This window comes from Brassica oleracea, chromosome C9 (genome assembly GCF_000695525.1).
Source record: "Brassica oleracea var. oleracea cultivar TO1000 chromosome C9, BOL, whole genome shotgun sequence".
Taxonomy (NCBI): Eukaryota; Viridiplantae; Streptophyta; class Magnoliopsida; order Brassicales; family Brassicaceae; genus Brassica; species Brassica oleracea.
Window position 1 is genome coordinate 46574574 of NC_027756.1, and position 14623 is coordinate 46589196.

The 14623-nt window shown below is 37.1% G+C and overlaps 2 pseudogenes; both read left to right on the top strand.

The window, feature by feature from the left end:
- Nucleotides 1–494: 494 nt before the first annotated feature.
- Nucleotides 495–4279, top strand: LOC106315182 (annotated as a pseudogene).
- Nucleotides 4280–8585: 4306 nt separating this feature from the next.
- LOC106316957 lies at nucleotides 8586–13303 on the top strand (annotated as a pseudogene).
- The last annotated feature ends 1320 nt before the right edge of the window (nucleotides 13304–14623 follow it).

Genomic DNA, 14623 nt, shown 5'->3' on the forward strand with positions numbered 1-14623 from the left:
GGAAAAATGCATTGCAATTCCGTTGCAAATCGTCATTTGCGAGCTATTTGCGAGGAAACACATTCCCTTGCAAATCCTTAGTCGCAAATTGAATTCGCTTGCAAAACGCTCGCAAATTTGCAACGGAATGACTTTCGTCGCAAATTTGCAACGAAAAAATAATCGTCGCACTTTGCAACGGAAACGACGTCGCTTGCAAAACACGCGCAAATTTGCGAGGAAATGTTTCCATTGCAGATTTGCAACGGAACCTTTTCCTCGCAAATTTGCGAGGAAAAGGTTCCGTTGCAAATCTGCAATGGAAACATTTCCTCGCAAATTTGCGCGTGTTTTGCAAGCGACGTCGTTTCCGTTGCAAAGTGCGACGATTATTTTTTCGTTGCAAATTTGCGACGAAAGTCATTCCGTTGCAAATTTGCGAGCGTTTTGCAAGCGAATTCAATTTGCGACTAAGGATTTGCAAGGGAATGTGTTTCCTCGCAAATAGCTCGCAAATGACGATTTGCAACGGAATTGCAATGCATTTTTCCCTTGCTAATGACGTGTTTTCTTGTAGTGCATTGTAAAAGCTTAAGAAACAAGAAATAGAAATTACATTTTCAGAAATCTTATTTCTTCAACTTTCATGGTATCAGAGTACCATGGAAGCGCTTGAACTCTACAATCCTCCTTCACTCAAAATAGTAAACTCAGTTACAGTAAAACTCACAGAAAGAAACTACCTTCTATGGAAAAATCAGTTTGAAGCGTTTCTCAAGCTTTGAAAGCTGCCGCAAATATAGCCGGCTATCACTCTCGCATCTGGTTCGTTCACTTTCACTTCCACTTCCACTTCCACTTGCGTATTTAATTGTAGTTACTAGTTAAGAATTATGGAAAAGAATAGAGTTAGGAGTTATGGAAAGCTCTTATTACAGTTATTAGTCATATAATATGGCTGTTGTGAGAAATATACTCTTGTCTTGTAATATTTAATACTCATTGTATGATCTTGATACTAGAAGCTTCGTTTCTTGTTGACTGTTTTAATGGATCGCCTCTGTTTTTGTTAGGGACAATGAAGCTAAGATGATCGACAAAATTTCCGGAGATGTTATGAAAATGTTGGTGTTTACACCATCAAAAGATTTTGATGACTTTGTTGGCATGGAAGCTCGTATCAAGGAGATAAAGCTGTTGTTGAGCCAACAATCCGATGATGACGTTAAGATCATAGGGATCGTGGGTCCTGCTGGGATTGGTAAAACGAGCACTGCCAGAGTTTTGTACAACCGTTTCTCTCTTGATTTTGAGTTCAGCACGTTTATTGAGGATATCAGGGGGAGTAGTGAGATGCCTTCTCTCGGTGGCTCCCATCATAAGTATCAGTTGGATTACCAGAAAGAATTACTGTCTCGGATTTTCAACCAAAAGGATTATAAGGTTGATCACTTGGGACTGGTTAAGCAAAGGCTAAGAGACAAAAGAGTGTTGATTGTTCTTGATGAAGTGGATTGCTTGTTGAAACTAGAGGCAATGGCAAACAAGCCTGATTGGTTTGGTCCCGGAAGTATGATTATCATTACAACCGAAGATAGAAACCTTCTCAAACAACGAATGATCAAATGTATTTACGATATGAAACTTCCAGGTATAGTTGAGGCATTTGAGATCTTCTGCCAATATGCTTTTCGTCAAAAAAACTCCAGATGCTGGTTTTTATGGGCTTGCTTGGGAAGTTACTGAACTTGCTGGTCGTCTTCCTCTAGGTCTGAAAGTCTTGGGAGCGTATCTACTCGAAAAGTCCAGGGACGAGTGGAAAAATGCGATACCAAGGCTCAAGTCTAGCCTTGACAAAGGAATTGAATCAATTCTAATGTTTTGGCTACAACAGCTTAAATGATGATAAAGATAAAACTCTTTTTCTGTATATTGCATGTTTCTTTTTGGTTTTGAGGTTGATAGCGTTAAACGTTGTCTTGAAGATTGTGATTTGGATGTGGACCATGGGCTTCATAACTTAGAGCAGAAAAGTCTCATATCCATGGAATACGGATATTTAGAGATGCATAGATTACTGCAACAAATGGGTAGAGATATTGTGAAGAAAATGACGGAGGAGATTGGAAAGCGACAGTTCTTGACGGATACAAAGGATATTTCTGATTTACTTGAAGATGAAGATACTGTAAGTTTTCTTTGTTTAAATCTTAAGTCCTCTGTTTCCTTGGTTTTCACAAGCTGAAATTTTGAATAATCTATTGTAGGGTACTACTGGAAACAAAGTTATAGGCTTAAAGCTAAAACTGTTCATGTCATGGATAGAGAAGGATCTCAGAATAAGTAAAAGTGCCTTCAAAGGGATGAAGAATCTCCAGTTTCTAGTAATCGACTCTAGGAACGTGCGCATACCCAAAGACCTCAGCTGTCTTCCCAACAAACTCAGATTTCTAGAGTGGCATAACTATCCATTGACTTTTTTGCCTTGCAAGTTTTGTGGCAAGTTTCTTGTCGAACTGATCATGACAGACAGCAAACTTAAGAAGCTTTGGGATGGAATCAAAGTAAAAATAGTCTGCACTTTTTTTATACTGTATTGCGTGTAAAGCACGATTAGTCTTTTCTCTAAAGCTTATATCTCTTTTTTTTTTGTATAGCCTCTCCTACGTCTCAAGCGGATGGTTTTGAGGGGGTCTCGGTGTCTGAAAGAGATTCCGGATCTCTCAGATGCGACGAGTCTCGAGGAACTAGATCTCGATGATTGCCAAGGTTTGTTAGAGCTCCCAAGCACGATTGGCAATGCCACTAAGCTTAGAAGGTGCATACTTAGCCGTTGCTTTCTTTTGAAGAAGCTCCCCTCTTCTATGGGTAGGTTAATCAATCTCGAGGAATTGGATCTCATACAGAGCACGGGTTTGAAAGAACTCAGTGGTTTCTCGAGTCTGGAAAAACTCAGTGGTTGCTCGAGTTTGAAAACACTCAATCTGAGCTGGACTGGAATATGGGAAGTGCCGTCACCAATCAGATTTAATTGGTCTTGTCTTAATAAATTGGATATGTCTGGGCGTAGAAACATCAAGGAGTTCCCAAATGTTCCTGACAGCATTGTAGAGTTGGTGTTGTGCAAGACAAGTATCGAGGAAATTCCTCCATGGATTGAGAATCTGTCTCGTCTGCGCAAACTAATCATGTATGGATGCGAGAAGCTGAGAAAGATATCTCGGAACGTTTCTAAGTTAGAGAATCTTGAGTTTCTTGGTCTACGTAACAGTGGCGAAAGTGAGGATGATGATGTGGGTGTAAATGAAGATCATCCTGACATATTTGAAGCAGTATTCAAGTGGGGGGACCCTGACTTGAAGCGCGGTTGGACATTACTATCAGACTTAGAGGTTGACTACATTTTATCGAGATGTCTACCCGCGAAGGCGCTATCATTATGTTTAAGGAGTTACGGTATCTACGCTATTCCAGATTGCATCAGAAGCCTCTCGGGACTCATTAAGCTTGACGTCAAAGGATTCAGAGTGCTCGAAGCACTTCCACCCCTTCCAGATTCCCTTCTATGTAGATGCAGAAGACTGTGTAGAATTGAAGAGAGTAAAATCTTCTTTTCAAAATTCCAATATTTGCCTAAACTTTGCCGGCTGCCTCGGCCTGAATCAAAACGCTAAAGATCTCATCCACACATCAGACTGCAAATATGCGCTCCTACCGGGTGAAGAATTGCCTGGACACTTCCCTCACCAAGCTGGCTTCAGGTTCCCTAACGATCAATATGACACCAAGACCTCTTCCTTCATCCTTGAAATTCAAAGCTTGTGTCTTGCTGTCAACATTCGATAGTTTCGAAGATGACACTCTACTGATGGGTGGTGTTGTTTGTCGTATCATGGGTAAACAGAATGGCCTCACTGTCCAATATGGATCAAACCAGCACCATCTGCCATGGCGAGTTATCAGATTTAGAGATCATCTGTATATATTTGAAGATTCTTTCTGTCTAAAAGAGGATTGCCCTGAAGCCGGAGAAGCCACTTTGAGCGAGCTTGTGTTTGAGTTCCTAGTCCATGGCAACATCTGGACGGTGAAAGGCTGCGGTGTACAACTTTTGTTCCCTGGTTCTAGGATTGACGAAAATGCAGTTGATAATGTTGTTGATGATGATGGGAACGAAGTTGAAAGTGATATAAAGGATGATGCAGATAAAACTCAAGAAGGAGAAGAATCTAGACATGATGATGACGCAGAGACAAGAAGCAAGAAACGAATGAGGTTCAGCCCTTCTGTAGGTATATGAGATTGTCATGCTGTTATTTACTTTTCATAAACATATGAAGATGAATGATTGTAGGTTTTGTAAAGGAAAGATTTCTGGATTGAAAGTTCTTGTTGTTCCTGATTATGTTGATAAAATAAAACAACTTGGTGTCATAGTGAAGCGATTACAGTGGTTTGGTTCTGGAAGCTCATTCTGACCACTGAAAACAATCAGATATCGAGAGCTAGTGGAATCAAAGATTATATACGGGTTGGGTTTTACATCTACAACTGAATCTCTTCATATTTTTTTTTTTACGAATATAGACATTAAAAATAAAAATAAACAAAATAAATTTAAATGTTTTTTCAAAAGAAGTAAATATAAACTTATATCCCTAGAATTAATTAATCTAGATATTAGAGTTTAAAGTTAAGGGATATGGTTTAAGGTATGTTTAGGGTTTAGGATTTAGAATTCGGAGTTTAGAATTTCAAATTTTATAAAATAAAAAAAAATTAAAAAATCATATTTTGGTCATTTTAGTTTTTGAGATATATTTTTGTCACAAAAACTTTAAAAGTTATATCTAAGAGAATTGCTTTTTTTTTTTTTTTTTTTTGCCAATCCGCATTTGGAAAAATCTTTGCGCCAGATGGATTTATCGGGCTCTCTACTGAAAACACTAAGCTTGCTGGCTATCTTACCCTAGCTCTGAAGTTTTTTTTCCGACTGAGGTCATCTCTGTGAAGGATGAACAAAGAAGAGCAAAAATCAGCATTGCCTCGACTAAGAACCAGTCTCAGTGGGGATACTAGGAATGTATATGATGAGTCGGTTACAAGGCTTTACATGTCAACTTTGGCTAGAAGTCCTAACCAATAGATCTCTCCTACTTATGTTGAGGGTCAAGTAATGTTTAGCCTTGCCTCCTTCCAAAAAGGCCTACAGATACGAACAAAAGCAATAATCCACACTTCATGTAATTAATCAGTCACGCAAGTATGCAATAATCCAACCACAGACGTAAAGAAACACAGTTTTGGTTTAACTATGCAAGAATCTCAATGGTTGTGTATGTTCTTATGCGTATGGAATGTGTAGATACATGTGTTTGTTTCTGTTTTTTTTTTCTCAAAGACTTGTGAGGTCGCTCTTCGCATGTGCTGCTTGAGAAGTATCAGTCACAAAGTATCCCACATCGGTAGTGGGAAAGGATCATAGGCAATATATCATAAGCAATATATAAGATAGATAGACCATTCCTCTTATCACTTTTAGGTTGGAAGCTCACCTAGCTTAACATAGTATCAGAGTTCGTTCCATATAGTCCGACCAGATCCCCATCGGTCTGGTCCGAAGTTGAAACATCGATCTTTGCTCGAACATTCTGAGATCGGCTCTTGAAGAGCCATCATTTCGAATGGACGTATTAGACACAAAGTATCCTACATCGATAGTTGGAAGGAATCCTAAGCAATATATAAGATAGATAAGCCATTCCTCTTATCACCAATTGGTTCCAGGTTAGAAATTCATCTAGCTCAAGAAGAGTGACCGAGACAGAGAAAGTAGTAGAGTGTAAGATCTTGATTGGCAGAGCTTATGATAAAGCAGTAGCAGTATGTGATAGAAACAGTATGCTGCAGAAGCTATATGTTTTTGCTAAACTGTTCAATATGATGTTTGGTAAAGCAGTATGAGTATGCTATATAAAATTAACTAGAGTTTGATCCGCTCACCTGCGCGGATTTTTTTTTTTTTATAAATAAATATTAAGTATTTTTTTAACAATTGTTTAATATGATATTTCTAAACAAAACAATTTTATAGTTTATATTGAGTATTTTTTTATCTTGTAAACCATCAATTGTATCATCGATATTTTAGAATATGACCAGTATATCCACACAAAAGTAATTTTTTTTTATGGATCAAAATTTAATGATAATTTATAATAAATTTTTTGTATATATCATTTAATATATATGGTGATATATATTTTATACTTTTCAACATTTATTATACTAAATTTACATTGGACTATTATTTATATGAAAATATATATAACATAATATATTTATATATTAATCTATATATTATGTAAATGATTCTATTAATGTGACTTTTGTTTTACTTATTACTTATACAAAATAAAAATATAATTATATAGGAAAAAGTAGCTTGATTAATATGGAATCAGTTATTGTGTATATATGGAATTAGTAAAATATTTACCATACAATGTATGTATTTAATTACGAAATGTATATATGGAATTAATTATTTTCAGACACACATATATATACTAAATAAGAAAAGACAAAAAAAAGCTAGGTTTATTAGTTATTGTTGCCATAATTTTTTTATTAGAATTTTATTTTGGAAATTCATTAATTAAAGAGAAAAAAACAAAGAATCGTCAAAGGTAAGTTATTAATAACTTGAGTGGCATGCCATTGTTAATAAAGACTTATTCTTGGGTTCATCTCCTAGGATGAACCTCTAGGTTCACCAACTAATAGGATTGTGTTATTTCAAAATCGATATTTTTTATAAAATGAAACACAATATTGTCAAGTTATATTATGCTTTTAAATAAAAAGATAAAAGAATAAAAATAAATAAATAGTAGTAATTACAAAAAACTATTTTGCCGCTCGTCAGGAAAAAACTAAACCTTAAATACTAAAACCTAAACCTTTGGATAAGTCCTAAACCCTTGGATAAATCCTAAACTCTTGGATAAATCTTAAACTCTAAATCAAAAACACTAAACACTAAAACACTCAAGGGTTTAGGGTTTAGGATTTAGGGTTTTAGTGTTTTTGATTTAGAGTTTATGATTTATCCAAGGTTTTAGGGTTTACCCAAGGGTTTAGGATTTCGGATTTAGGGTTTAGGGATTAGGATTTAGGGATTAAGATTTAGGGTTTAGTGTTTTGCTGACGACGTTAAAAATATTATTTTTAAATTATTTTTTTTCCTGTAACTACTATTTTTTTTTTACTTTTTTATTTTAAAAACATAATATAACTTACAATATTTTATTTTCTTTTATAAAAGATATCGAATTTGAAATAATGCAATCATATTGGTTGGTGAACCTAGAGGTTCACCATAGGGGGTAAACCAAAGAATTACTCGTTAATAAATAGTAAATCTTAGGATTATTTTTTATTTGTATTCCTATTTTAATAAGATAGATATAAAAATTAGAATATAATATATAATATATTTATTTTTAATGAATATATTTCTAATATATATATATATATATATATATATATATATATATATAAATATATAAATATATTAACATATAAAACTAAAAAGATATATAATTAATTTATTTTATTTAATAATTTAAAAATTATCATTATATCGAACAATATTATTTTAAAATAAATTTTATAATTGAAATATCTATTTTTAAAATAAGTATTTCACATTTAAAATATAATTTAATTAATATAATTTAATTTATTTTAAATGTAAAATATTATTATTTTTAAAAATATTTTTTTTGTAAATTAATTTTAGAAATCAAAAGTTTATTTTATGGATATAAAGATAATTTTATGATATTAATAAATAAAATAATTGAATTAATTATATATTTTCTTTAATTTTATAAATTATAATTGTAAATGATTTTCTAAAAACTTTGTCTGAGAGCATTTGCGAGAAAGCATTTGGAAAACATTATCATTTAGTAAATATTTTTCTAAATATTTTTCTAATAATCGTTGATTGGATAATGTAGAATATAATGGTAAAGCTCTACCAATTAAGCCTGGTAGAGGAAGATGAGAATAAATACGAGACATTTACCAAGCTCGCAAGGCAAGGAACAGGTTGTGTAGCGACAAGAGCTGAAACGATTTTAAAGTTGCTCAAGGAGTCGGTACTTGTTGAAGAGAGATAAAGGGTATGAAGGAACAACCAAAATAAGGTCTTTTTGATACATAAAAAAATAGTTGTTTTTAATACATATATACTGATCCAGTTTTTGATTGCAAGAGAATGAAAAACATAAGAAACCCTTGTAAACATTGAAGATTATGGATTGGAGGTGTACCTAAAGATTAACGTAAAAATTTCATAAAAAAGTAATATCTGAAAATGAACACAAAATAAAAATCCCAGTGAACCCACCAGAAATCTTTAATATACTAGCCAACCATATCACGACCAAACTAAAGTGGTCTGAATCAATCTTATGGACAAGGACTTTTGGTGGCAAAATCAATCGGGCCTCCAGATATCAAGTAATGGGCCAAGCCCAGATTCCAAGCATAGAAAGAGTACGGCACAATCTTCCCCGTCCGTCAGTGAAGCTAAAGTGAACTTAGCGGGAGTCTCGCCGGAAACGATTTGTAGACGAACACTTCCACGATTTACCGGAAACCCCCTGCCCTCCAAAATCCAATTAAGTGCATCTAATCTCTAATTTATCAAAGCTTTAGGGTCTGTCAAACTTAATCTCTAATTCATGGCTGCTTCTTCTTCTTCTTCTTCTCTCACGTGGACGCATGATGTCTTCCCGAGCTTCTGTGGAGGAGACGTGCGCAAAGGCTTTCTTAGTCACCTTCTGAAAGAGCTCGAAAGCAAAGGAATCAAAACTTTCATCGATGACGGGATCGATCGAGGCAAACCTATCGGTCCCGAGCTCGTACAAGCGATCAGAGAATCAAGGATTGCCACTGTCTTGCTCTCCCGTAACTACGCTTCTTCGAGATGGTGTTTGGATGAGTTGGTGGAGATCATGGAGTGGAGAGAAAAGGATCAACAAAAAAAAGTGATAACCATTTTCTACGGAGTGGATCCATCTGATGTGAGGAAGCAGACGGGAGATTTCGGAAAGGGATTTGACAGAACCTGCGTGGGAAAAGAAGAAAAGATGAAGAAGGAATGGAGACGAGCTTTGGTGGATGTAGCCAATATAGCTGGTTACGACTCTAGCAGATGGTTCGTCCACTTGTACTCTCACTAGACTTATTATCTGTACCTACTTCTGATGATGTCTGTTTTTTTTTTTGTTAGGCACAGTGAAGCTGATTTGATCAACAAAATTGCTTTAGATCTTATGGATGAGTTGGGGCTTACACCATCAAAAGATTTTGATGACTTTGTTGGCATGGAAGCTCGTATCAAGGAGATAATGTCGTTGTTGAGCAAACATTCAGATGCTAAAGTTAAGTTCCTAGGGATCGTGGGTCCTACTGGGATTGGTAAGACGAGCACTGCCAGAGCTTTGTACGACCGGTTCTCTCAGCACGTTTATTGAGGATATCAAGGGAAGTAAAGAGATGCCTTCTCTCGGTGGCTCCCATCATAAGTATCAGTTGGATTGTCAGAAAGAGTTACTGTCTCGGCTTTTCAACCAAAAGGATAGTAAGGTTGGTCACTTGGGAGTGGCTGAACAAAGGCTGAGAGACAAAAAAGTGTTGATTGTTCTTGATGAAATGGACTGCTTGTTGAAACTAGAGGCAATGGCAAAAAAGGCTGATTGGTTTGGTCCCGGTAGTGTTATTATCATTACAACCGAAGATAGAAACCTTCTCAAGGCACAAGGCATCAAATGTATTTACGATATGAAACTTCCAGATGAAGTTGAGGCGTTTCAGATCTTCTGCCAATATGCTTTCGGTCAAAAGTCTCTAGATTATGGTCCTAGCATTATCAGAGCTTTGCATACCCTATTCTTTTTTGATTTTCAGTTCAGAGCTTTTATTGAGTATGTCAGTGGAAGTAATGAGATGACTTCTCTCGGTGACTCCGATTATTGTAAATTTCAGTCGGCTTTACAGAAAACTCAATATGTTGATTTTTATGAGTTTGCTTGGGGAATTACTGGACTTGCTGGTCATCTTCCTCTAGGCCTGAGAGTGTTAGGATTGTCTCTACGAGGAAAGTCCAGGGACGAGTGGATAAGTGCTCTACCAAGGCTCAAGTCTAGCCTTGACAAAGGAATTGAATCAATTCTAATATTTGGCTACAACGGCTTAAGTGATGATAAAGACAGAGCTCTTTTTCTGTATATTGCATGTCTATTTGTTGGTTTCACGGTTGATCGCGTTAAACGTTTTCTTGAAGATTGTGATTTGGATGTCGACCATGGGCTTCAGAACTTAGAGCAGAAAAGTCTCATATCCACAGAAAACGGATACGTAAGGATGCACAAATTACTGCAATAAATGGGGAGAGATATTGTCAAGAAAAAGACGAAGGAAATTGGAAAGCGACAGTTCTTGATGGATACGAAGGATATTTCTGAATTACTTGAAGATGAAGAAGATACTGTAAGTTTCTCTCTAGTCTTCTTTCTCCTTGGTTTTCTTAAGCTGAGGTTAACTTCTTTTTGAATAATCTATTCTAGGGTACTAGAAAAATTCTAGGCATTAAGTTAGAAGAATGGGGAGAGGTGGATATCCAAATAAGTAAAAGTGCCTTCCAAGAGATGAAGAATCTCCAGTTCCTAGTGCTCCACTCTTGGAGCGTGCGCATACCCGAAGGCCTCAGCTGTCTTCCTGACAAACTCAGACTTCTAGAGTGGCCCAGATGTCCATTGACATTTTTGCCTTCCAAGTTCTCTTGCAAGTTTCTTGTCGAACTTATCATGACATACAGCAACCTTGAGAAGCTTTGGGATGGAATCAAAGTAAAAAAAAAATAGTCAGCACTTTTTCTTGTATTGTATTGATTAGTCATTTCTCTAAAGCTTATCTTTCTTTTTTTTTTTTGGTTTGTATAGCCTCTCCAGCGGCTCAAACGGATGGTTTTGAGGGACTGTTGGTGTCTGAAAGAGATTCCAGATCTCACAAATGCAACGAGTCTAGAGGAACTAGATCTCCACGAGTGCAAAGGTTTGTTAGAGCTCACAAGCACTATTGGCTATGCCACTAAGCTTAAAAGGTGCAGACTTAGCGGTTGCTGTCTTTTGAAGGAGCTCCCCTCTTCTATGGGTAGTTTAATCAATCTCGAGGAACTGAACCTCTCTGAGAGCACGGGTTTGAAAGAACTCACTGGTTGCTTGAATCTAGAAATACTCAGTGGTTGCTCGAGTTTGAAAAGACTCGATCTGAGAGGGACTGCGATACGGGAAGTGCCATCATCAATCAAATCTTTTTTGGCTCATATTAATTTATTGGATATGTCTGGGTGTAGAAACCTGAAGGAGTTCCCTAATGTTCCTGCCAGCATTGAAGTCTTGTTGTTGTGCAAGACAAGTATAGAGGAAATTCCTCCATGGATTGAGAATCTATCTCATCTGCGCAGACTAGTTATGTATGGATGCGAGGAGCTGAAAAAGATATCTCCAAATATTTCCAAGTTGGAGAATCTCGAGTTTCTTGGTCTGCGTAAGACTGGCCAAAGTGAGCATCATGATCGGGGTGAAGATGAATTTGAAGATTTTCCTGACTTATTTGAAGCAGTAATCGAGTGGGACCCTAACAGGTGGCCAGATTGGATATTAGCATCAGACTTAGAGGTTGACTACATTTTATCGAGATGTCTACCCGCAAAGGCGCTATCATTATGTTTACGGAGTTATGGTCTCAACACTATTCCAGATTGCATCACACGTCTCTCGGGGCTCATTAAGCTTGACGTCAAAGGATTCAGATTGCTCGAAGCACTTCCACCGCTTCCAGACTCTCTTCTGTCTCTAGATGCAGAAGACTGTGTATGCTTAGAGAGAATAGATTCTTCTTTTCATAATCCAAATATTTGCCTAAACTTTGCTGGCTGTTATGGCCTGAGTCGAAACGCGAGAAGGCTCATCCACACATCAGACTGCAAATATGCACTCTTACCGGGTGAAGAAGTGCCCGAACACTTCCCTCACCAAGCTGACTCAGGTTCCCTGACAATCAGTCTGACTCCAAGACCTCTTCCTTCATCCTTGAGATTCAAAGCTTGCATCTTGCTGTCAATATGCGATGAGGGTTTCATTATGCACAAGGATGGTGTGTCTTATAACGTCATTGGTAAACAGAATGGCCTCACTATCCAATATGGATCAAATGAGCACCATATGCCGTTTAGATTTGAAGAAGTGGAAGATCATCTGTATATATTTGAAGATTCTTTCTGTCTAAACCCGGATTTCCCTGAAGCCGGAGAAGCCACCTTGAGTGAGCTTCTGTTTGAGTTCCTAGTCCATGGTAACATCTGGAAGGTGAAAGGCTGCGGTGTACGACTTTTGTTCCCTGATTCTATTATTGACATAAATGCAGCCAATGATGATGATGATGATGATGATGATGATGATGATGATGATGGGAACAAAGTTGAAAGTGATCATGATGATGGTGACGAAGTTGAAAGTGATGATGATGAATTTATGCTCGTACCTGGTGTAGAAGTGCCTGCACACTTCACTTACCGAGCTACTTCAGGTTTCCTAAAGATCAATCAGACTCCAGGACCTCTTCCTCCATCCCTTAGATTCAAAGCTTGCATCTTGCTGTCAAGAGGAAATATTAATCTCGTGGATGATGAAGACATTGTATCTTGGCGCCTTAATTATTTATTTGATGACTTTGATGACCATGGAGAGGAGAAGAAGTTATCCATGCGTGTGTCTTGTAGGTTTAGGGGTAAACAAAATGGTCTCACTGTCCAATATGGATCAAACCAGCGCGACATGCCTTATATATGTGGATGGGAGGAACGTCTGTATACATTTGAAGATTCTTTCTGTCTAGACCAGGATTTCCCTGAAGCTGAAGAAGCTACTTTCAGCGAGCTTGTGTTTCATTTCAAAGTCTTTTATAAGAAATGGAAAGTGAAAGCTTGTGGTGTACAGCTTTTGGAGGACGAAGAAGAATCTGAACGTGATGAGGATGAGGATGATAAAGCTGGCGATGGTGATAATGATGGGGTTGAGGAGGATATAAAGGACGATGTAGATAAAACTCAAGAAGGGGACAAATCTAGACGTGATGATGATGCAGAGACAAGGAGCAAGAAACGAATGAGGTTCAGCCTTCTGTAGAGATATAAGGGAACTGTCATGTTGTTATATATTTTGTGATTCTGTGCAGATTAATTTTCCAAGAAGAGAAGCTCAATCTAAACACACTAGTGACACTTGAACAGTAATAGCAAAGTTGCGTTTGTAAGAACAATTCCTGTCTCAAGTTATAGTTCATAAGCATATGAAGATGCATGATTGTAGGTTTGGTAAAGGAGAGATTTCTGGATCTGAAAGTTCTTGTTGTTCCTGATTATGTTGATAAAATAAAACAACTTGGTGTCATAGTGAAGCGATCACAGCGGTTTGGTTCTGGAACTCGTTGTGACCACTGCAAAAAAAAAACAGCTATTGAGAGCTAATGGGATCAAGCTCATATACTAGCTGGGCTTTCCATCTAGAACTAAATCTCTTCATAACTTTTTTTTGCCAATCTGCATTTCGACAAATCTTTGCGCCAGGTGGTTGTATCGGACTCCCTATTGAAAACACCAAGCTTGCTGACTATCTTCCCCTAGCTCTGAAGGTTTTCTCGAGGTCATCTCAGTGATGGATGAACAAAGAAGAGCAAGAATCATCATTGCCTCACCCAGAACCAGTCTCAGTAGGATTGTTTACGAGTTGGTTACGTTGGTTTACATGACAAGGACAAGTCCATATACCTTCATATTGAGTGTTCATTCAGTGGTGGATATGGATGTCAACTTTGGCTAGAAGTCCTAACTCTCTCCTACACATATTGAATGTTTAGCCTTGGCTCCCTCTAAAAAGGCCTACTGGTAAGAAAAATGCAATACTCCAATGCAATACTCCATATAATTTATCAGCTCACGTAACTATGAACTTAAAACCACGAAGCTAAATGAATACCTTTTGAGGACACAATAGTCCAACCACGGATGTTGAGTGAAAAGTACACCCCCATGGATGGGTAAGTCAACAGCCATCTATGAGATGTGTCGATTACCTCACACTCGCACGTTCTGTTGCTTCATGAATTCGATTCTATAGCTTCAGCTCGAAACATAGTTACAGCAAACGTTGACGGGCAGTAACCTTCACAAAACGTACATGGTGTTAGGTCTATCTGAAAAGTGTTTTTTTGGTTGTTCAAATCAACTGAAAAGTGTTTAAATTGTTATAAAAAAACTAGAATTTTATTGTATCGAAGAAATTTAAATAAGGGCAAAATTTTATACCCGTATGAGAAGATAACACTGATAGCAAGAGAGGATGTGTTATTAGAAGAAGAAGGAATGGTGTGATTACAATCGATCGAAACGATCGTTTATATAGAAGAGAAATTCACTGTGCAAATAGTGCAGCGGGCCCCATATCTTTTATATTTTTCAACGTTTGCGGCTAATCTTTCATAACACTCCCCCTTGGGGACCGGTGTC